The sequence below is a fragment of the Myxine glutinosa genome, chromosome 6 (assembly GCF_964187855.1).
Source record: "Myxine glutinosa chromosome 6, kmMyxGlut1.1, whole genome shotgun sequence".
NCBI classification, from domain to species: Eukaryota; Metazoa; Chordata; class Myxini; order Myxiniformes; family Myxinidae; genus Myxine; species Myxine glutinosa.
In genome coordinates, this window is record NC_136266.1 from 111,330,348 (window position 1) to 111,354,710 (window position 24,363).

Genomic DNA, 24,363 nt, shown 5'->3' on the forward strand with positions numbered 1-24,363 from the left:
CGTGGCGTTTTTCGTAGTGAACTTTTGAAACTCGCTCCTTCTGTTTAACACGAAACTGAAAGGGAGAAGCTCGGGTTGTGCTCCTTTACCAAGCAGCTAGCCTGCGCTTGCCAAGCCAGCCGTTCCTTAACGGTTTTGAATGGAGTGCTTGCTCAAATGGTTAAAACACTTGGCGATCTCTCCACAAGAAACTTGGTAAATGAACACACACCCAATGTTCTTGAGACCAGACCATAGATCGACTGTTATCTATGTACCCCAAAGAGGAATGACCCTTTCTGCCCCTCCCGTCTTCTACCGACTCCTCTCTGGCCCTGCACCCCCCCCAGCTCTCTCTGGGCTCTGTCCCGCAAATATTCCTACAGGTCGCACAAGATCTGCCTGCAACCCTCTTTTGGTTAAACTGCCAGAATCAAGACTCTCTGCTCACCTTCACTCCTTCATTCCTCTTTTCTCCCGCCTCTGGAACAAACTCCCTCACTCTCTTCAATCCCACTCCACCCTCCAAGTCTTTAAAACAGCTGTTCACCACCATCTCTTATCTTCCCCCATCCAAAACCTTGATCTTTTCTACCCCCGCTAATTTCACCCCAATTCCACTTTTTGAAATACCAACTTCTGTCCTGGAAGTCCTTGGTGTCCTTGTGCTTTATACTTCCTCCTCCCCCCCCCCCCCCCCCTTCCCATGCCTCCTCCCCCCGGGCCCTCTCCCTTCCACACATCTCCCTGCTCTCGGATGTTGTGTTTGTGTGCTTCCCCTTTTCTCCCCATCTTGTCTTCCGCTCCCTCTTTTTGTGTATTTTGTTTGTCTGGTCGATTTGTTTGTGAAGTAAATGTTAGCTCTTTCACGAGCCTCGATTCAGTATACAAAAAAAAAAAATCCCATCGTTAGCGGATGTACTAGTGGATAAAGTTTGGGGACCACTGGCCTATGTATGCACACTCCCATCTGAGCTGTCTAGTTTGGGTTTGAATCTCAGCCCAGCTATAAAGTACCATCCTGGTGTTTCACAAATGCGGTGATGATTCATCAGTGTGAGTCCCATCCCTTTTGTGAATGTTAAACTGGGTTGGCCCATCTGCCTGAATTAGTTTGTGGACGTAAAGATCCTACGGTGTTCTTTGTTAAGGGAAGGTGAGTTATCACTGTCTCCCTACACAAATTCCTTCCTGGAAGTGCAGGTATTAAGTGCCTGGTCTCTCGGATATCCCTCGACACCATGCATTACACGCTTGTTTTCCAGAGTCAGGTTGCTGTCTGGGCAGCAGCTCCTCCACTATAAGCACATTAATCAGGTGGATTGCATATTTCATGTGAATAGCCATCGTCGATCATATGTGGCAACTCCATTGTGTGACAATATAGTGGGGCAGATATGTGCAGATTTTTGCCTAAATTGTTCACTTTCTGTTAAAAGCACCAAATTTTCAGAAATGTTAGAACTAGTTGTTGTGGTAAATAAATATCTGATATAGTGCCATCTCAAAATTTCCCATTAAATCGAGTTTTTGGGCGAATTTCAAAATGGCCGCCAACTTGACCAGAAGTGAGAATTGATATAACCGGAAGTGCTTTAGAAATAGCGTAGATAGCTTTAAAACATGATAAAAATTATTTATTATATGTTTGTCGAGACATTTATGTTGCGTAGTATAGTCAAATGTCGAAAATGTGCTTAAATAGCGTTTTTTATAAGAAAACCGGAAGTAAACCGCATCCAGAATTCCCCTGTTACTGCTTACCCATAATACTTTGCGTTCAAAGGAATTTGCAGGCTCATGGATGACCACGAAGGTAATGCGGCCCCAAAGACTGACTGGAAGCTTTGTGCTATCTGCCAAGAATCCAATGGGGATTTGCTACAGTGCCCTGCAGACTCAAAACGCCTAGACGTAGGTGCCGGATATAAGACTTTGGCAGGCAATATAGAGAAGTTTGCTAATCTCGGATGCATGCGCAGAGAAATATGCCTATCTCGATTGGGATAGCCAATACAGAGCTAGCCAATTGTCTTCAGGCTCTTACCACCCCTCCAAATGCTACCCCAGCCAATAGCGATGTCATGATTATGGACGGAGCAGCATTGGTCAACATGGTGAAACCTACAGGAACTGAGAGAACGTTCTCTGGATATGCTTCAGCCACCTTTGTCCCCTATGTGACCGCTCAGCTTCGCCATGTCAAACGTATTGATATTGTGTGGGATGAATACATCGACAACAGCCTAAAAGCCACAACTCGAAGTAAACGCGGATCAGGAGTAAGACAACACGTCACACCAGACAACCAGCTTCCAAGAAATTGGAAAGGGTTCCTTCGTGTAGATCAGAACAAGCAGGAGTTGTTTAAGTTTCTTGCGCTATGTGTCACCGATTGACTCAGGTCATCAGAAACGGGTCATCTCATCACATGGCAGACAAATACTTGGCAGTCTTCCATGCAATGACACCTCCAGCCTAGCCCCCTCACGCACGAAGAAGCCTACACAAGGATGTTTCTGCATGCAGCAGATGCTGTCCAGTGTGGCTTCACCAGAATCATCGTGCGCACTGTTGACACCGATGTCCTGGTACTGGCAGTGTCTCTGGTACAGAAGCAGCAGGAGCGAGCAGGCCAAGGCATTGAACTCTGGGTGGCATTTGGTACTGGGACACATCTGCGCTACCTCACAGCCCATGAGATCGCCGAAGCGCTAAATACCAACGTTGCACGTGACCTTCCTGCTTTCCATGCATTCACGGGATGTGACACTGTGTCTTGTTTCTTTGGGAAGGGCAAGAAGACCCTGCTAGATACCTGGAATAATTATCCAGAAGTCACTCCTGTCTTTCTTGGCATGTCCAGCGCACCATCTGAAATCTGTGACGAGTGGATGTCAACTTTGGAGCGGTTCATTGTTTTATTGTACGACAGAACGAGCGCTGCATCCACTGTGAACGATGCCCGGAAACTTGTTCACCCGTAAGGGGCAACAGTTCGACGCCCTCCCTACCAGGCTGGCCACATCTGGGGACAGGCGCTGGTGCCGAGCCCGCCTCTACCGAGTCCGCAAGATTGGGGCTGGGTCTCAGATGGCGGAGAGTGGCGACCCTTCTGGACAATGCTACGAGAGATCACCAAGTCGTGCCAAGAGCTGGTAAAGTGTGGCTGCAAAAAGGGCTGCCTGCCTCCGTAAGGTCGGCCTGCACTGTACAGCTCTCTGCAAGTGTCCAGAAGAGTGCGACAACTGATGAAGATTGGATATCTTGCCATGTGATAAGAACAGTTTGAAATTACTTTTAAACAATCCCAAATACTCAGTAGCGAAGTACAAGAAGAGCTCAAAAAAGCTAAGCTCATGATTCACTATATAAGAGCAGGGATGTGCTTGGCTCGTGTTTAGCAAACTGAAAAATCTTGTAAATGCGATAGAAACAATACGAAGGTTGTATATTTTCAGATAGAAGATAACATTAATGAATATTTGTGAACAAAAGAGGAATTTCCGCTCATTTATTTTCTACTTCCGGTCTAATCGATGGCCTTTTTGAATTTTTCGTTTTTTCTAATCTGATTTTACTTTGTACGACTTACAATATTAAGCAGATGATTTTTATGTGAAATTTGAGTTGTATTGTGCATTTGATTGTTTTTCGGCCAAGTTATAAATATTTAGAGGTTTTCTGACGAGTCAATTTCACTTCCGGTTCAAAATGGCCGCCATTTTGAAAACATCCTCTTAATGGCACTTGACGTGAATTTCGGTGATGGCACTATATCTAATTTTTACTAGTACCGACTGCAAAGCCGCAATGAGCCGGCGAAGCCAAAACCTCTTGCCACTATTTTACCCATCACCATGGCATCAGTAGGTTAGGTAGTTGGTAGTAGGTAGGTAGTTGGTAGTAGGTAGGTTGGTAGTAGGTAGGTGTAGTAGGTACCGTACCTGGTAAGACTTGGTAAAAGAGAACAGCAGACAGTCCTCCCCAATACCTGCATACCTCTTGCCACTATTTTACCCATCACCATGGCATCAGTAGGTTAGGTAGTTGGTAGTAGGTAGGTAGTTGGTAGTAGGTAGGTGTAGTAGGTACCGTACCTGGTAAGACTTGGTAAAAGAGAAGAGCAGACAGTCCTCCCCAATGGCAATACCTGCATACAATACAATAAATGTCACAAGAAGCTTAAGGAAGTAACTATACGATGTGCTAGCTTAAGGCCTATTTTTAACTGGGCTTAACATACGTTTTCACAGTAAGTGTGTAGTCTTCTAACTTCAGTCGCTGTCAGGCACCAGGGCTGGTTCTCTGACTCTCCGGGCACGGCAGCTTCGTCCACCAGAAGACGTTAGCTTGCAGTGATTAATTCGGTGAATTCCATCTCAACTTCGGATATTTCCGGCCGTGAAAAACTATCCGTATTTCTAAACTAAATATGTAAACGGCTTATACCATATTTCTGGCCGTGAAAAACAATCCCGTACGGCCGCGAGATTTCTAAAAAATAATTCTTCGTCAATTTTAGAATATTTGATGCCGTTTTCACCGTCCGAAACGCGTAATAATATTTTTTCAAATGCTCGAATCTCATTGGTTCTGGTCTTTGATGACGATTTTCGTTGAAGATAACGAGGTTGGTCTTAACGTATTTTAATTACTAATGAGAGGTTTCATTAGATTATGAATCAAAGAACGACGGGTGAAACAAACTCCTATTGAACTTTTTCGCAATTGTTTTATGCAAACTTCCGCATCCGGTCGATGGCTGTCTCCAGCACTCCATCCAGTGAGTGATTTCATTTTAGAAATATTTTTGCAAATGCTCGACTCTCATTGGGTCCGGTGTTTGGTGACACGTTTTGTTGAAGATAACCAGGCCCGTACGGGCCGATGTTGGTCTTAAATTATTTTATTAATACATCGGAAGTGCATAAGATTGTGAATCAAACGACGACGGGTGAAAGAAACTCCTAATGAACGTTTTAAATTTGTTATGCATACTTCCGCCTCCGCAAGATGGCTGCGCCCACTGCGCTTCGGATTCTCGAACCAAGGCATAATCAGGTTGTCAACATAATACGTACTCGTTTATTGACAACACCGGCTTCGCCGGCTATTAACCCCTTGAAAACAGCCCTCATGCCAAATTTGGTGCTTTTAACAGAAAGTGAACAATTGCAGCACATATCTGCCCCACTAATATGGGCCCTGATTTGTTTGACAATCTATAATTTATGGGCACTGATGAGCTTCACAAATGGCACGAAAACCTCCTGTGCATTTCTATGGTGACATTGGGTCTAACCTCCTCCTTACACCTCTACATTTTGTCCCTCCTCCCCCCACCACCTTCCTTTCTCCTTCCTATCCCACTCACCTCCCTTTTCCTTAATCTCTTAGGTTTTGTTTTTCTCCTTTTACAAAACACCTATGTTTATATGGTTGAGACATTCCCTTTTAACTGTTGGAATAACTTCCATTGTGAGGGGTCTTCCTCTCTTATCTGTTCGAGAGTGGATGTAATCGTTGTGTATTCGATGCATAAAGGAAAGTGTAACCTGGAAAACGCCGTGAATAGCAAAACCGCAAATACTAAGATTAAGGGCCAATGGGGAAAGGGGGGTTAGGTGGCTCATGGAAGAATAAACATTACATACCTCTGAACTTGCCTTTAATGATGAAAGTGAATTGATATGATGATGATGGTGTTGGAGGGAGGGGCTAGGGTTAGAATGAAGAGGGTTCCTCTTGATGATCATTGAGGGAGGACCCCACAGAGGCTAAAGAGGAGTGAGAGAACTTGGAGGTGGTGATGCCTGAAATTGAGTGAATGTGGTGCTGCCTGACACTGGGTTAAAAAAGCTAGTGATGGGCACCTGTTCTGATTTTTCTGAAGGTCTTTTCAGACTTCCTTATCAGGATTGATCACACCTTCCAGCTCTCATTTGAATTTAATGCTCCTGATGTTCGTGGAACTGAAGACAAATGCATAGAGGAGGGGGGGGGGGGCATGGCGTAAGAGACCAGTCGAGTGGAGCAAGGCATCGACGACAGTCTAGTGGAGCAAGGCATCGACGTGGCCAGTCAAGTGGAGCAGGGCATCAACGTGGCCAGTCGAGTGCAGCAAGGCATCGACGTGGCCAGTCGAGTGGAGCAGAGAGAGCATCGACGTGGCCAGTCGAGTGGAGCAGGGCATCAACGTGGCCAGTCGAGTGCAGCAAGGCATCGACGTGGCCAGTCGAGTGGAGCAGAGCATCGACGTGGCCAGTCGAGTGGAGCAGGGCATCGAGGTGATCAGTCGAGTGGAGCAAGGCATCGACACCAGTTGAGTGGAGCAAGGCATCGACGTGGCCAGTGAAGTGGAGCAGGGCATCGAGTTGACCAGTCGAGTGGAGTAGGGCATCGAGTTGACCAGTCGAGTGGAGCAGGGCATCGAGTGGAGCAGGGCTTTTATGTGGCCAGTAAGTGGCGCAGCGCTTTTGTGTGGCCAGTAAGTGGCGCAGGGCTTCGATGTGGCTTCTTCCATTATTTTCTCTGTTTGTGGATGTTGGCAAACCCAGACACTGACAACAATCCGTTGTTCAATGGTGTAATTGCTTGTATCACTCATGGTTACGTTCACTCAATCTGAAAAAAGAAGAAGAAAAGAATCAACACTACACCAAGGTAGTCACAATTTTTACAATGGGTGACAGGACATTGTGGCCGCCCTGTATTATTGCATGAAATTACTTCATAAGAACATTAAGAAATGAATAGAAAATGTGTCGGTGACTTTAAATTACACAACATACAAATATAAAATGTATGTTACATGAACAACGTAATTGAAAATATTCAAAGGCTTGGATTGCATTAACATGCCTGACTGTGATTCAAACCCAGGTTAGGCAGCTTCGAGGCGAGTGTGGGTACCTGAAGGCCATCCTGCCAGCTCATTGGGAAACTCGAAAGTAGCCTACCTGGAAATTGAGATGAATGTCGACATGTTTCGTGTTGAACAAGAGCAGAGATTATTTTTACCTGCGGCGTGTCACAGGTTTACAAGAGCTCCATGTCGTTGTTGTGGTTCTTGTTGGGGTCGATTTTTGAAATGTGCACCCATTGGTCGGACAGCTGTCAGACTCCACTCACATCTGGCACTTGACTCCACCCACCTTGGCACCCAAACGAAATATGGCCACCATCATGGTTTTCTGACTTGCATGCGTTCTGTAGGCCTCTGCTGATTATGAACTGCCCTGGTTTGTTGCATCAGATTTCCATTGGCTTTGTTTGGGTCGAATGTTACTCTTGGTGAGGGATCCTGGAAAATCGAATCAATGTGGAATAAAAATTATTAGTAAGGTTTAATAAATTACACAGACCAGTCGAATGAAATGAACACATCCGCTTTTGAAATACCAACTTCTGTCCTGGAAGTCCGTGGTGTCCTTGTGTTTTATACTCTCCCACCACCCCCCCCCCCTCCCTTCCCACGCCTCCTCCCCCCAAGCCCTTTCCCTCCCACACATCTTCCTGCTCTCAAATGTTGTGTGCTCTCAAGTGTTTTTTGTGCTTCCCCTTCTCTCCCCATCTTGTCTTCCGCTCCCTCTTTTTATATATTTTGTCTGTCTGGTTGATTTGTTTGTGAAGTAAATGTCAGCTCTTTCACGAGCCTCGATTCAGTATACAAAAAAAACAAACAAACAAAAAAAAAACAAGCCCATCAGCACGCACTGTATGCGCCTCACTAAAAAAAATGGCATTTTCGTAAAAAAAAAAAATCGACTCGTTCTGATATAACCGTGGGGAGGGTGACATGGATGAGAGGTGTCGAGTTAATGTTTTAATAACACATTAAACAATCGGCCCGTTACCAGATTTTGTTGCAGGTTCTGAACACAGAGCGGTCATTCTTATGTACAGTGATGTGGAAAAGAAAAATGCACAAATCTATTTTATCTTTGTGGTGATTATTTATTTGTTCCTTTGAAGCAGCTTGGGCATTTTAATAATGTCTGCAAATGTTAACACGCAAATGAACAAACGGGGAACGGGTGGGGCCTTTACACGGTTTCATACTTGGTCAGGCACACAGAGGAAGATTTGTTTTACAATATATTAATCTATTTATAAGAAAAGATGAATTACTCTCGTGCACACGATCGTTTTACTTACCTTTGTAAACAAAATCTATCAGCATGCACTCCAATTCGATTTCGACTACACATTTCACAACTATTCAACAAACACAGAATGTGTCAGTATATTTTCCTATCGCAGGTAAGTCCATCATGTCACACCTATGAGGTGCAGTATTTCATATTGTTGCGGATCTCGGGGGTCGGCGCTCCCCTTATCAAGGGGGGGGGGGGGGTTAATCCCCTTGTCCTTTTAGCTGGCCGTCCCGAGTCCTGGGAAGCTATAACGTCCTTCCCGGCACGGAGTTAGGTCGGGTTTGCTAGGCCTAGGGGTTCGCTGCTACCTAAGTACTAACGCCTGCCGGAAACGAAGGAATAACTCCCGCTCGAACCACGGATATGATGGATAATGCCGAGCGGTTAGCAATCCGCGATCCGAGCTATTAACCAAGAGACTAAACCCGATTCTAGCGGTTCTGAATCGTGCCACGTTTACCCAATGAAAGAAAGGATGGATGCGATCGGATTAGGTAAAACCAAGAAAGAACAAGGTAATTTATTTACAAATATACAGAAAGAAAGAGGACACAAAAGGATGTACAAGAAGAAGAAGCAGGACACAGGGTAGTCTTAAAACAGTCTTATTCTATACCCCAGGCAAACAGACACACACACGGGGATTGTAGCTGGTAGGGTGGAAGGTCCAGGTGGATGGTCCAGGCGATGGGGTCCAGGCTCCGGTCCCGTGGGCGAAACCCGGCAGGCAGCTTCGCGCGTAGTTGGACCGCGACCGGACCTTACATATGGCGGGGGGGGGGGGGGGGGGGGGAGGCTCGTGTCCTTTGTACGTAATAAACGTATGGTCATGTCAAACGCTCTCTCTTTCTCTCTCTCTCAAGTTTCGCAGTTCTCTCAAGTTCTCATTTAGCGCCAGCGAGTGAGTCCTCCTTTGCCAATGTGCGCTCCGTATAGGCTTTCGCAATGCACTCAGCGCTCTCTCATCATGTCCACCAAAAGAAGAAGTCCGTGCAAGTCCGTAATAGGGCTTTGCGCTCGCGCTTATATGACGCGAGCCAAGATAACTCCGCACGCTCCAAAACCACGCCCGCCAGCGATCTCACCTCAGCCCTGGTTGGTTGGTGAGGGCTTACCGGCCATGCCTTTGACGGCTGGTTGACAGGCCACACCTTGTTCTTGGCGTCCCGCCCCCTTCTTCCTCGAGCCTGACCGCATGGCTAATGGCGTCGGTTAGAGCGAGCTTCAGCTCAATGGCAGCGAACGCTGCTAACAAGGCGCGTAATGGCGGCGCTTGGAGAGGGAGGTCGCAAAATGGACGAAAGGGCCTACTCTTTATTTGATTGATCAGATTCAACTATTGGAAACATGGCCTTAACTAAAACACATAATAATGAAATAACTGGAATTTCTAAGGTGGCCTACGTGTTGCTGTGGACTAACTAGGGGTGCAACCTTTAACTTTTAATGTCATATATACAAGTGATTATTTATTTACAAAAGTGTGGGTTCTAAAACCGCAACAATATCCTCAAAATATTATTATTGTTATTATTTATGCTTGCTGTATTAATTCCATTATTGCAAGTTTTGTTGCATGAGGGATTCCAAATTAACCTATTATCAGATTTTCCAGATAACAAAAAATTATTATTGCAACAAGGAGTTGATACTTTAGATCTCCCGCCGTTTGGATGGTATGAGGAATAGATCTGTGTAATACGAAAGCTAAATCCTGAACAGTTTTTTAAACGTCGCACACAAGCCAAGTTACTGAGATGATTGCCATGGCAACAAAATTCAGCCAATCACAGCCGTGATCCAATTAGGTTGAGATGTCATGAGGAATAGATATCTGCAATATGAAAGCTAAATGTTAAACGGTTTTTTTAAATATTGCATACACAAGCCAAGCTACTGAGATGGTTGCCATGTAAACATAATTCAGCTAATCACAGGCGTGATCTAATCAGGAAAGTCCATCGTTTTTTTTTAAATGTCGCACACACAAGGCAAACAAGAAAGAGCAATCGGAGATTGCAGACCCTTGCCAGGATGTGTTTTCAGTGGTTTTTAAGGCTTTTGTGTTAAAACAAATATGGCGGCCGAACCACGTGACCAATGACGTCATCAATATTTTTTTATCGATCAATTTATCCCTAGATTATGCTCAATAAATTTCATCTTGATTGGATGAAGTTTTGTACTTGTCGAATTATGACGTCATAATGGAGGCACCTATGACATCATCATTAACAGATGTCATTCCACATGGTGAGTTCTTTACAATGAGCCACGTCTGAATTTTTTTCTATGCAGCGCTTTCGGAGATATAGAGGTGCAATTTTTTTCGGTTTTTCCAAGATGGCGGCCGAACCACGTGACCTATGACGTCATTATTATTATTTTTTCTCCACAAATTTATGCCTACATAATGCTCAAGAAATTTCATCTTAATAGGATGAAGTTTTGTACTTGTCAAATTATGACGTCATAATGGAGGCACCCATGACATCATCATTAACATATTCTAATTCCCCATGGAGCGTTCTTTACAATGAGCCATGTTTAAAAAAAAATTATTCAGCACTTTCGGAGATATAGAGGTGCAAAGTTTTTCGGTTTTTCCAATATGGCGGCCGAACCACGTGACCTATGACGTCATAATTATCATTAAAAATTGTACAGGTGGAGTTGCATCTATGGTGAAAATTTCCTGTCAATCAGACCAACGTTTGCAGAGATAATATTTATTCTGTGCGGACAAACAGAGAGACAGACAAACGGACTCAAATGCAATGCCATCTCCTCTGGCGAGGGTAATATAACTGAGACCAGACTCGGTGGCCTTGTGTTGTGTCCGCTCTCTGGTAGGTCGACTGTTCCATGCTGACCTTGGTACTCGATGGTATTACATACGCACTCGCCCAAACCCCACCTGATTTATGCATACGTAATATGTAGACCGCTTAAAACGCCGAAAGTCGAGCAGTGTGTGATCCTTGGGCGAGAATGAGGAATAATTTCTTCTCCAATTAAGCAGGAAAACCAACGATTCGATTCAAAGGGCTTGTTCGCAACATGAAGGACCCAAGTTTGAGATCCAGGTAGAATTTCCATGACTTTGCTCTCTCAGGTGGAGGTGCTTTGATCTGTTAGCGAAACCATTTTCTCGGTTACGTTTTGATTTAAAGATGAAAGTACAAAGTCGATGAACCAAAATGAAATTGTCAAGAGACCTCTCAGCGGAGCAGCTCTTGGGCTGTGATTGGTTGTTGTGCTGACAGCTTGCAGGTAAAAAAGCGCCCGTTTTGCACCGAAATTGACAGGTCGTGCAGGTGCCTCCGACAACAGGTGCCCGATCCAATGAAGCCTGTCTCGCGCACACGGAAGGAGTGAAGTCGTGAAAAACCTAACCTTGTTTGCGGATTATTTCTCTCACCAAATAGGTCAAAGGTTATCTCATCCAATATATATATATAATCTTTTTGTTATGTACTGGTATACCTCTATTGGGTGGTCACCCTCTCTCTCAAGCAAAATTGTGATCTCTCAAGACAGGTGTCCTCATAAGATGGAAGGAGACAAAACTACAGTCAGTATACATATTACGTACATAATGATATAATGAATATTATACTATACTGCACGGTGTTTTTGTTTTGTTTTTTAAAATCCAGAATCGAGTCTCATGTAAGAGCTAACACATTGAACATGAAAACATGCACAGACACATAAAACATACAATGAAGGGAGCGGGAGAGAAGAGCGGGAGGGAGAGGGAGGCATACAAGCACAATAACAGTAGAGAACAAGGACGTCGGTAGATCTGTGGAAGGGGGAGGGCTGGTTAGAGGGAGGGGTACACGGTATAAAGCAAATAAACACTTCTAGGAATTTCAGGAGAGAAGTTGGGGATTGAAAGAGGCGGATTTGTTGAATATCTTCATTGTTATTTGCTGAGCTCGTGCATTCATGGATTTCCACCACACCATCTCCAGGATGCCTTGGCCTGTGCTCCTGGTCTTCAACTCGGAATGGTCCTGATGCAGTCCAAGGTCACGAGGGTACTCCGCAACCTTGTCTTAACCAATCCCTGATACCATGGCTGATTTGATGATCTCCGACTGGTAAATGATGGTGTTGTGGGTGTCACTGGGTGACCTTGAATGGTGTCGCTGCTGCCAATCTCCTCATTCATAGGACAGCATCTCCGCAAGGAGGGACATCAAGTCGTCCATGGCTTCTTCCTCTTCCTTGGCCCAAACTTGAAGAAACCCTTCTGGTGGTAACGGATGATAGTTCTTCCTAGGCTGGCTATGAAACCATCAACCATCTTGATGATTATGTGGTGCAACACCTTTCGGTTCAGGGCCTTCACACCTTCATCATCCCAGCATTACAGCGCTGTAGTTACCCTCGCCAGAGGAGATGGTATTGCATTTGAGTCCGTTTGTCTGTCTTGTCTGTCTCTCTGTTTGTCCGCACAGAATAAATATGATTTTCTCTACAACCGTTAGTCCGATTGACAGGAAATTTCTACCATAGGTGCACCTCCTGTAGAATTTTTTAATGACAATTATGACGTCATAAGGCACGTGCTACCAGCGCCATATTGGAAAAAAAACGAAAACTTTGCACCTCAATATCTCCGAAAACGCTGCATAGAATTTTTTTTAGACATGGCTCATTGTAAAGAACTCTCCATGGGGAATAACATATGTTAATGATGATGTCATAGGTGCCTCCATTATGACGTCATAATTCGACAAGTACAAAACTTCATCCAATCAAGATGAAATTTCTTGAGCATCATCTAGGGATAAATTGGTGGAGAAAAAAATTAAAATGATGACGTCATCGGTCACGTGGATCTGCCGCCATATTTGTTTCAACACAAAACCCTTGAAAACCACGAAAAACACGTCCTGGCGAGGGTCTGCAATCTCTGATTGCTCTTTCTTGTTGTGATGTGTTGTTGGGTGTTAGGAATACGAGCTAGACATTGCTGAAGGACACTGCGTGGTGAGTAACAGTGGACCACCATTAGGAAGCCATGGCGATTTGTTTTCTCCTCATTTTGTTGTTGATGAGCTCGCCCAATTCCTGCAGATGTCACGTGTCTTCTAGGTGTATAACAGATCCATGGTGTGTCTGACCATCACGAGGTTCTCGTTGTTGGACTATTTGTACGCCCTACGTAAAACTAGAACGGTACTCGGTAGAGCGCATACCTCCGCCAGGCTGAACAGTTTACGTTTTGTATCCCCCTGATTGGTCAGATCTGGATTCGGACCTGAACCAAAATATAATCGGCTTGTTCTTGTAACCTCACCAACTCATCCACTAGGTGTTGTTATAGTCCGTCCACAACTGTTTGAAATATCATGATATATATATGTATATATATATATATATATATATATATATATATATATATATATATATATATATATATATATATATATATATATATATATATACAATATATATATATATATATATATATATATATATAAAAAATATATTATATATATATATATATATATATATATATATAAATATATAAAATATATATATATAAAATATATATATATATATATAAATATATTATATATATATATATATATATATATATATATATATATATATATATATATATATATATATATATATTGCAGTTTTTAGAACCTTCACTTTGTCCATTTAGTAGTAAATTTCCTTATAAATAACCCCTGTGTACATTTCCCCTTAATTGGCTGTTAAATGAAATAATCGCACCTTAGTTAGTCCATCGCACCACATAGCGAACCATAGGATCTCTCCATAGTTATATCCTTATTATGTGTGTCAGGTAAGGCTATGTTTCCACTAGGTGACCTTACGTTGCATCAATCAAATAAGATAGATCCCTTTCAATATCCCCAATGGCCTCCTAAAGGTGCCAGTAATGCGGCGTTCGCCGCCATTGCATGGGGCTGGGTTTACTGGCTCCACATCGCCCCAAACTCCATTACGCACGTGGTCAAGCCAGAGAAGAAGGGCGTGGCCCCCACCTCTTTATCGTAGGCGGAGCCAGGAAGAGCCCGTGCCAACCAATCGGCACCGCGAGGAGCAACCCGGTAGGCGTGCCCTCGTAGCCCGTGGCTTGATCTCGGGCAAGGCCATAAAAAGGGTGAGTGAGGGACTGCTTATGCAGATGAGTGAGGGAGCGCGAATCAAGAAGTCAAGTGAGGTTCGTGTGAGGTTGGTTCTGTGGAAGAAGGTGCTTGAGGAGGTACAGGAGAGAGACGCTGCTTCACAACAGCCCCCTGCAGCGTGCAGCTTTGACGCACTGCCACGAGTATCCCGCCGTGTGAACCAGAGTGCGGAGAGTCGGCGGCTGCTCGCCTCCAGTCCTGCATGGAATTGAACCTCACCCCTGCAGCCCTGTGGTCCCACCTCATCCCTCCATTCATCCCTGCCTACAATTTCCCCATTCGTGTACGTGCGTTTGTCTTGTTTTGTCTTGTCCTGGGTATAAGTTAAGCCTGTATAAGTTAAGAATTGCACTGTGTCTTCTGCTCCTTTTGTAAATGACCTTCGTTTCTTCTTCTTCCTTTGGTTTGTGTAAATAGCTAATAAATATCTGTTCCTCTTTACTCTCCTGGTTTTCATTCTCATCCGATCGTCTTCGTGATTTCCCTGATTGAATACCTGTGGCACGATTTCGGCCAAACGCTTATGAATCGGGTTAGTCTTTGCTAACGGCTCGAACCGCGGACTGCTAACCCGCTCGGCAAATACCATCTTGTCCGTGGTTTCAAGCGGTACTTGTCTCCCTGTTTTGCGGAGGGATTGGTGAAGGTATTCGGGAGAACACCTTGACCAATAACCCTGATCAATCCCACCTCACAAAGGAGCATTACAAGTACCAGGACCAGAGACGGCCGGCTCAACAGGCCAAGGGGATTAAACCCCCCTTGCTAAGTGGAGTGCCGTCTCTGAGATCCGTAACAATTGGTGTCAGGAGTGGGATTTGGACCCGAACCAAATTTTTAAAACATCCAAAAAATTTGGTCAAAATTTGGAGCGGCCGAAATTTTATTATAATATCCCAAATTAAATCGTGCCATGGATGATCAAGGTGATCGGATGCCGGTAGGGGAGGTAGAAGAAGAGGGTTTGGAGGCAATCCAGGACCTCGGGGAGGAATTGGAGGAGGAGGGCAATACGCATTGGGTAGCGGAGATTTCAGGCGCACAAGATGGCGGCCTCCCGTACGTGACGGCGACAGCCGGGCCCCCGGTGCAAGACTGGGTGAGCATTGAACTATTGCTAATCCAGATGAATGCAAAAATGGACGCCATGATAGACGAAACAAGGCGTGATACGGGAAAATTGGAGGGCATAAATGACCGAGCCCGAGAAATTAATGTGGGGCGCGGAGTGGGCGACGAGGTCACATGGGTACACGATGAGGTAAAACGGGTTGAGAAGCGCGGGTTGAGCGAGTTGGAGCAAAGCACAGCCGGGTGGACCGGGATAGAAATCGCGACACGGGGTGTGAAAAACCCGACGGCCGTCGAATTGGACAGGGCAAATTCAGGTGCAGCGACAGAAAAAGAATTAATTCAGAATGAAATGGTAATAGTCGGAATCGAAATTGAAAAGACGACGGAGGTAGCCCTGGAATTGAAGGGAGAGATGGATAATGTACAAAGTCTGAATTCACATCCTGATGCCGTACTTGCTAATCCTTATAAAGATTTGCAGGTACGCGTGGAGGAGGATCCCAAAGGTGAGTAAGGTGGTTTATGGTGCTAAGAGGTTTTGCAGGAGGATGTTTGGCACGAAAATAATTTTCACGCGCTTGGGATCCCAGCGTACCGCGGGCGTTTGTGGGAGGTCCGTTGGGCACTGTGTGAGAGAAAATGGCACGCGTGTGAGGAAAAAGTGTGCGTCGGAGAGTGAGTGTGTTACAAAGTATGGGAGTGATGCCGGGTGCGAGGGCGAATGCACGTCAGAGGATATGTGTGAAACGGAGTGACGGAGTGTGACACGGAGAGTGAGTTGGTGGTGGAGCGGGTGCGAGAATGCACACTTGGAATGGTTGAGCATGTGCGAGGAGGCACATCTGAGTTGGTGGTGGCACGGGTGCGGGAGGGCACATCGGAGCGCGTGAGTGGGTGGATGCAAGAGTGCACCCCCATAAGTGGTACGGAGTACGTACCGAGGGAGAGTGCGCAAGATGGTGTGCGAGAGGTGTGGTGTGTAACAGGGAGTGCGGTGGTGGAATGGACGGAGTGTGTGGAATGCATGAGAGGCACTGAGACGCCGGGGTTGGTGAGTGTAAAAAGGAACGCGTGGTGTGAGCATGTCCGGGGAGCATCGACGTTAAACGGGATAGCGGTTAGACGGACGTTTAACCGGCGCGGGTTCTCAGTCCGTGCCGGGCTGTGGGTACTGCGGGAGCCGGCGGGGATCGGTGCTGCGTCGCTCCTCTTCGGAGCGTCGTGCATGATTCGGGCCTGGCCCCGCCCCGCACGGTCGAGTCCGGGCCTTGCCGGGCAAGGCGACCGGCCCGGTTCGAGGGCAGGTAGGATGGACCGGAACGGCGCCCCCGTGTGGTGGCGGCGTTCCACCCGGGCAAGGTTGGCCCCTCGCGCTTGGGAGTGAGAGGCCCTGCGTAGGGATGGTGCTCTAAACCTCGGCCCGAGCAAACCTCCTCCCCTGAACCGAATGCCGGACGGACTCAACCTGCAGGCGACCAAACCACCCGCATTCATTGCTCGGCTTTGCGAAGCCGAGCTTTGAGAATGTAAAGACGCACCGAGGCTCAAGTTAATGGACATTTGGTAGGGATAGGGAATTGGTGATTGGCAAAATTTGATTGGCAAATTGGATTGGCAAAAATTGGATGGGCAAAATTAATAGTGAGAGATAGCCGATGTGGAGGGCTGGCAAATCCACCAACCCTCCCATCCCGGGCACATGAGCACTAGTTATGGGGTTTTGGCAGTCTAAGCCACCGAGGGAGGGCTTGGATAATTGTATAGGGACATAGAAATGACCATAGGTAACGGTAAGGTTAAGTAGTAACATTGTACCTGTAGAGGGGACGTAGAATAGATTAGATGGATTATAATGACGAGGGAGCGCAATAATATAAGGGGCGACTAGGAAGCGCAAGTTTTAGAAGGGCACCAGGTAGATCAGATGATGCCGTGTGTGTGAGAATCTTGGTATTGAGCAAATGAGGCAATGCTCGTGAATGGTGCCGTGTGTGTCAAGAAAGTGTGTGGAGTAGTGTATGAGTGAATAATTGTGATTGCGCATTGTATGGAATGAAGAAGCCTGGGAGGAAGGAGGGTGTCGGTGGCACCAGGTGTGTGAGAGCACAGGTGTGCAAGTGAGTGAACAGGTGTATGGAGAATGGTTTGTGAAATAGCTAACATGGAATGGAGTATGGAATGGATGGTGTGGAGTGAGTATGGTGGAAAACGTGGAGTGGAGTGGTTGGTGCGGGAGGAGTGGATGGGAAAGATGGACCCCCCATCACGAATACCCGGGGAGGGTAGTTTAAGAGTTAGGTAGAGGGTATAGGTAAATTGTGGTTGGATATTGGCATCTGTGGTGCGTGTGGAAGAATGGTGTTTGGATGGGTGCATTAGTGACGTGGAAATGGCTGGGCGTGTGGCCTGTTAGAGGGATGGTTGGTTGAGCGCTCCGCCACTGTTAGTCCGTCGGCCAGGTGAGGCCGCAGGTAGGCTCTGGGAGCCAGTTAGAGTTATTGTGGATGGGGCCCGAGGATCCGGAGGACGGACCCAGGTAGCCCAGTGCCAGAGAGGGCACCGAGGGGGTAAGTGCCAGGGAGGGCCTTCCCCAGTTAGATAGGTTAGTCAGGAGCAGGTAAGCTCGGGTGGCAACTTCAGTGGCGGAGGCGCACAGGTAGGTAGACCTGTTAGGGGAGCCACACGACTCAGCCCAGAAATTGTGCGAAGGCACAGGGAGTTGAATCGGGGGAGTGAGACCCCAAATTGGCGAGCGCCACAGATGGTCAATGGGAGTTTGGTTTTTAGAACCGCATAGAGTAAGATGGCCAATGGTTTTGCAGGGAAAGACCCCGGGTAGTGTAAAGTGTGTTAAAGTCATTTAGAGGGTAGTTAGGATTGAAATCTCCTCGCACCATCGACAACTACATCCACTCACCTGAGGTGATGACGTAACTCCACACCATGCCATGGTATTAATTTTTTTGTTGCAGATGTTTTGGATTGTGAGACGCATCATGACGTGGGTGTGACATTGTGTTGTTTATTCCATCTCTTCCTCCTTAAGAGGGATTGATGATGAATTGGTGATGGCAAATTTGGTTAGACATTGGGATTGGTACGAATTTGGATTAGGGGAGATATGGGGAAGACGTGACGATAGTGACGAATTTGTAAATTGTTGTGTAATATGGGGTAAGGGCAAGGGTAGAGTAGGTGACCGGGGGGTGGCGTACGTTAGGGACGAGCTTTCTCTGCTCGCACTTCGTGCGCACCTCGCTCTGCATTACCTTGATGGATGTGTACCCTTGTGACCTTAACCCTTGCTAACGCTGCCTGCTTTGTCTTCTTTCCCCACCCATGGACCGTGCTCTCTGGGCACTGAGGGGGAGCGTGCGGGAGCCCGCAGTTGTGTGCCCGAATTCCCGCTGCAGGCTGCCTGCATCCATGCACCACTCCATGCACGCACATCTTGCGGCCATGCACCACCATATGGACCACAGTCTGTGGCCGAGCACCACATTTATGGACCCCATGTTTTGGGGCCTGGCATCGCTGCTGGGAATCTTTGCTTGCAGACCACGGTCACAGTGGCACTGAAGCCATGCATGTGGACCACCATAGTTGGCCCTCTGCTGGCCATAATTAAAAAAACACAGTGGACACGTTTTTGTGCTTTTTATTATTTTCAAATAGGCAGCAAGTCGCCAAGCAGGAAGTCGCCCAGAGACATCGGCGGAGAGGAGAAGATGCCATCCTTCAGTATTATTCGAAATGTGATGACTGTGCACTGGATGGTGCTGACTGTGCTTTGATTGGTGCTCTTTGATTGGTGCTTTGGTGTTTACATGTCCGGGGATGTATGACAGAATCTCAATTCTGCATCCCCCGGGCATGTGAGGTGGTGCGTCGATGCAGTGCATGCTGTCTCCTCCCTCCCACAGGATTCTCCATGTTTCCAAAAATGACAGGTCCTGGGTTGCAGTTTTGTAAATCGTCAAATAATGTCACTTGTAAATAATGCTCCCCACCGTTCATGTGTAGTTTGAAAATTAATTCCGCAATTCGGTTAGTTGTGGGCGTGAATCTGTTAGGTAGGATGCAACGTAATAGGGGGAAATATTTATTTGTGTTTTAAAACTGTTGCACTCAGGGTCAGATTAATAGTAGAGGGAAATTACACCTACGTGCTAAGTTAAAGTTTTCGGGCCGGGACGTCCCGTGAGGAATGAGGGTGCTGTGTTGCAGTTTTTAGAACCTTCACTTTGTCAATTTAGTAGTAAATTTACTTATAAATAACCCTGTGTACATTTCCCCTTAATTGGCTGTTAAATGAAATAATCGCACCTTAGTTAGTCCATCGCACCACGTAGCGAACCATAGGATCTCTCCATAGTTATATCCTTATTATGTGTGTCAGGTAAGGCTATGTTTCCAGTAGTTGACCTTACATTGCATCAATCAAATCAGATAGATCCCTTTCAATATCCCCAATGGCCTCCTAAAGGTGCCAGTAATGCGGTGTTCGCCGCCATTGCATGGGGCTGGGTTTACTGGCCCCACATCGCCCCAAACTCCATTACGCACGTGGTCAGGCCGGAGAAGAAGGGCGTGGCCCCCACCTCTTTATCGTAGGCGGAGCCAGGAAGAACCCGTGCCAACCAATCAGCACTGCGGGGAGCGACCCGTTAGGTGTGCCCTCGTAGCCCGCGGCTTGATCTCGGGCAAGGCCATAAAAAGGGTGAGTGAGGGACTGCTTATGCAGATGAGTGAGGGAGCGCGAATCAAGAAGTCAAGTGAGGTTCGTGTGAGGTCGGTTTTGTGGAAGAAGGCGCTTGAGGAGGTACAGTAGAGAGACGCTGCTTCACAACAGCCGCCTGCAGCGTGCAGCTTTGACGCACTGCCACGAGTATCCCGCCGTGTGAACCAGAGTGCGGAGAGTCGGCAGCTGATCGCCTCCAGTCCTGCACGGAATTGAACCTCACCCCTGCAGCCCTGTGGTCCCACCTCATCCCTCCATTCATCCCTGCCTGCAATTTCCCCATTCGTGTACATGAGTTTGACTTGTTTTGTCTTGTCTTGGGTATAAGTTAAGCCTGCATAAGTTAAGAATTGCACTGTCTTCTGCTCCTTTTGTAAATGACCTTCGTTTCTTCTTCTTCCTTTGGTTTGTGTAAATAGTTAATAAATATCTATTCCTCCTTACTCTCCTGGTTTTCATTCTCATCCGATCGTCTTCGTGATTTCCCTGATTGAATACCTGTGGCACGATTTCGGCCAAACGCTTATGAATCGGGTTAGTCTTTGCTAACGGCTCGAACCGCGGACTGCTAACCCGCTCGGCAAATACCATCTTGTCCGTGGTTTCGAGCGGTACTTGTCTCCCTGTTTTGCGGAGGGATTGGTGAAGGTATTTGGGAGAACACCTTGACCAATAACCCTGATCAATCCCACCTCGCAAAGGAGCGTTACAAGTACCAGGACCAGAGACGGCCGGCTCAACAGGCCAAGGGGATTAAACCCCCCTTGCTAAGGGGAGTGCCGTCTCTGAGATCCGTAACAATATATATATATATATATATATATATATATATATATATATATATATATATATATATATATATATTGTAACGGTTTTGAGAAGTGTGTAACGAATTTGAGAAGTGTAACGGCTTTTGAGAAGTGTAACAATTTTGGAGGAAGTGTAACGAATGTAAAAAGTATGGTTTTGTTATGTGTAACACCCTGTTAATGTAAATAATGGTCGCAGCCGTCCTCCTAGTTAATTCCATGAAACTTACACGTAGGTCACGATATATCTTTTTAAATAGTGTATTTCCTTATTCTATGTAGGCTAAATATGTGTTTCCCACTAGATTGACTTTGCATTGTATCAAACAAAATAAGCATAGGCCCTTGCAATTTCCCCAAACATCTCCACTCTCCAAAGTTCCTTTCAAAAGGGTGCGAGTTGTGTTCAATCCCGCAAGCCGCCATTGCCCATGTGCTAATCTCGGAGAAGAAAGGCGTGTCTCCACCTCGTCATAGAGGGGAGGAGGGAGCCAGAGGGTCGCATGTCCAATCAGCACCGCGGTGAGTGAACCGGTAGGCGTGCCCTCGCAGCCGGCGGCTTGATTCCGCCCCGAGTTATAAAAGCGACTGTAAGGGACTGCTTCAAGAGATGACCTGGGAGATGAGCGAAGAGGCGGCACCAAGAGGAGCGGTGAGATGCGAAACGCTCCAAGCCAAAGAGGAGAGGTACTCGGAAAGGAAACCAGCTTTGGAGAGACGCGCTGAAAGGAGGGAGACGGCTCCACCAGAAGGAGAGGAGCAGGTGTGCCCGAGCCAGCGCGTGACGTCTAGAGCATCGGCAGCGGATACGCGACGAAGGGTTTTCCCGCCAAAAACCGCGAGGAATTGAGAGCTGCTGCCTCCGGCCCTCCTCCCTCTCCAGCAATACACCTCAAGCCCTACCTGCCTGCAATATCCCCCGAGTAAGTGTGAACGTCGTCTGTCCTACTCGTTGTCTTGGGGTTAAGTAAAATGAATAGTGTAAGTTAACGATTCGCTGTGTGACTGCTTCTTCCATCCATTGCTTGTGTGTGTATAATAAATCTGTTCTTCCTCCGTACTCTGTCTTCTTCTCTTTTTCCTTCTCTTTCGGTCGCTTTAGAGGTTTCCCGATTGAATATCTGCGGTGCGATCTGGTCAACGTCGGGTGGAATCGGGTTCTAATCGGGGAGTAACTGTTCGGACGCGGTAATACCAAACCGCTCGGTAAACTAACATCTAAAACCGCGTCTGCAACAATTGGTTGTCAGGAGTTGGATTCGGACCTGGGACTAAATTTGTTAGGCCCAAATTTTGGAACACCAATTGTACTATTAGAGTAACAATTGGTGTCGAGGAGGGAGATCGGACCCGAAGCGCGCTTAACGCGCTCAAAATTACAAGCTGCCGAAATTTATTTTGTTTTATAAAGCAAAACCCGAATTTTGAGATCGCGCCATGGACAATCAAGGCGATCGGATGTCGGTGGGAGAGATAGACAGGGTGGAATCGACCCAGGACCTCGGGGAAATGTATGTGGAGGAAAGGGAGGAGGAGAAAAATAGCAATGTGGTTGCGGAGGTTTCAGACGCACAAAATGGCGCTCTCTCGCACGTGGTTGAGGGGGCCACGGTCGCGGAACCAATGAGCGCGGCCCAAATGCAAGCCTTCATGGCCCAATTCATGGTGGAAATGCAGAATAAAAACGACAGTATAGTACAAATGCAGGCGTCCCTCAACCTGCAGAGTGAGCAAATGAGGGCTAATAGTGAGCAAATGAGGGCTGATAGTGAGCGATTGGGAAACCAAATGGGGGTAATGGGAAACCAAATGGGGGTAATGAGGGACGAAGCGAGGGGTACTGGTGAGAAGTTAGACAATAATTTTGAGGGGTTAGACAACGGGATAAAAGAGGTGAAAAATGGGTTAATGGGGTTAGAAAATAGGATGGAGGACAAATTGCGGGAAATAGGGGAACAATCTGCCAGGGAAATCAAACGAATGGGAGAGCAGATAGAGGAGGTAAAAATCGGGGTAGAAACCAAATTGGATGCTCAGAGGGATGAATTGGGACAGATGAGGGTGGCATCTACAAAAGAGATGGAGGAGATACGACGAGGGGTAAGTGAGGAGGTTTCGGGGCTACGCGAGGAGGTAAAGCGAGGTGAGAAGCGTATGGAGAAAGAAGTGAGAAATAATACGGCAAAGTTACAAGGGGGAATAGAAGATCTGACGGAGGAGGTGGAACAGCTGACAGAGGGACAAAAAGAACTAGTGGAGCAGGTTCAAAAGAACACTGCGGTACTAGGAGGGTTAAAGGCGACACAAAAGGAAATTAAAAACGAATTAATAGCGACACAGAGGCAATGTCAGATGGTACGTGAGGAACTGACAATGAGGGTGGACGAGGTGACAGAGATAATGGAGACAAAGGACCGGCAGGTGAGGATGCACATAGAGATGGTCACGGTAGCCTTAGAGGACGAACTTGAGGAGACGCACCGAGAAATAAAAGAGGTTAAACAAAAATTAGAGGAAGTGGAAGAAGAGGTGAGTGAAATTAAGAAGGGACGGACAGAAACTAAAAGAGAAATCTGGGAGGAGGTGATGGAATATGTGCAAGGTCGGTGCTCAACTCATAATGTGATGCTCACTAACCAAATAAAGAGTTTGCAGGTGGCAAAGGAGGTGCGGAGACGAGGTACGGAGGTGAGTGGCAATGTATATGATGTGAGGAAAGCTTCAGTCGGCTTGGGGATTGGTTTGGATCCGGGTGTTCGTGAAAGGCCGTTGGTGAAGTGTGCGACAGGTCTGGTGTGCGAAAAAAAGAGGTGTGCGAGAATGTCCGACCATGGGGTGTGTGAGGAAAAAGTGCACGCCAAGGAGTGAGTGTGCCGTCAAGAGTGAGTTGGTCGAAGCGCGTGTGCGAGGGGGTACATGGAAGCGCGGTGTGGTGAGTGTTACGGAGGAAGTAACGAGAGAGTGTACACCTGGGGTGAGTGTTACAGAGGAAGTAACAAGAGAGTGTACACCTGTGGTGAGTGTTAGAGAGGAAGTAACGAGAGAGTGTACACCTGTGGTGAGTGTTACAGAGGATGTAACGAGAAAGTGTACGCCTGTGGTGAGTGTTACAGAGGGTGTAACGGGAGAGTGTGTGCAAGAGTGTGCGCGAGAAAGGTGTGTAACGGAAGGGTGCATGAGGAAAGAGTGTGCTGTCGAGAGTAAGGGTGAGTGCGTTGTCAAGAATGGAGGTGAAAGTAGTGAGAGTGACACGGAGCGTGAGTTGGTTGTGACAGGTGAGCGAGGATGTACACCTGGAATGGAAGGATGCACACCTGGAATGGTAGAGCGTGTGTGGGAATGCACACTTGAGTTGGTCGTGAGGCAGGTGGTTGGGTGTGCGAGTAAGAGCACACCTGTGATTGTCACAGAGGAGGTGACCG

General features: G+C 46.7%; 1 protein-coding gene across 1 annotated transcript in view; it reads left to right on the forward strand.

The window, feature by feature from the left end:
- The window catches only part of LOC144892645 (uncharacterized), a 184,512-nt gene that overhangs the window by 131,774 nt on the left and 28,375 nt on the right, over positions 1-24,363 (forward strand). The window lies entirely within an intron of this gene.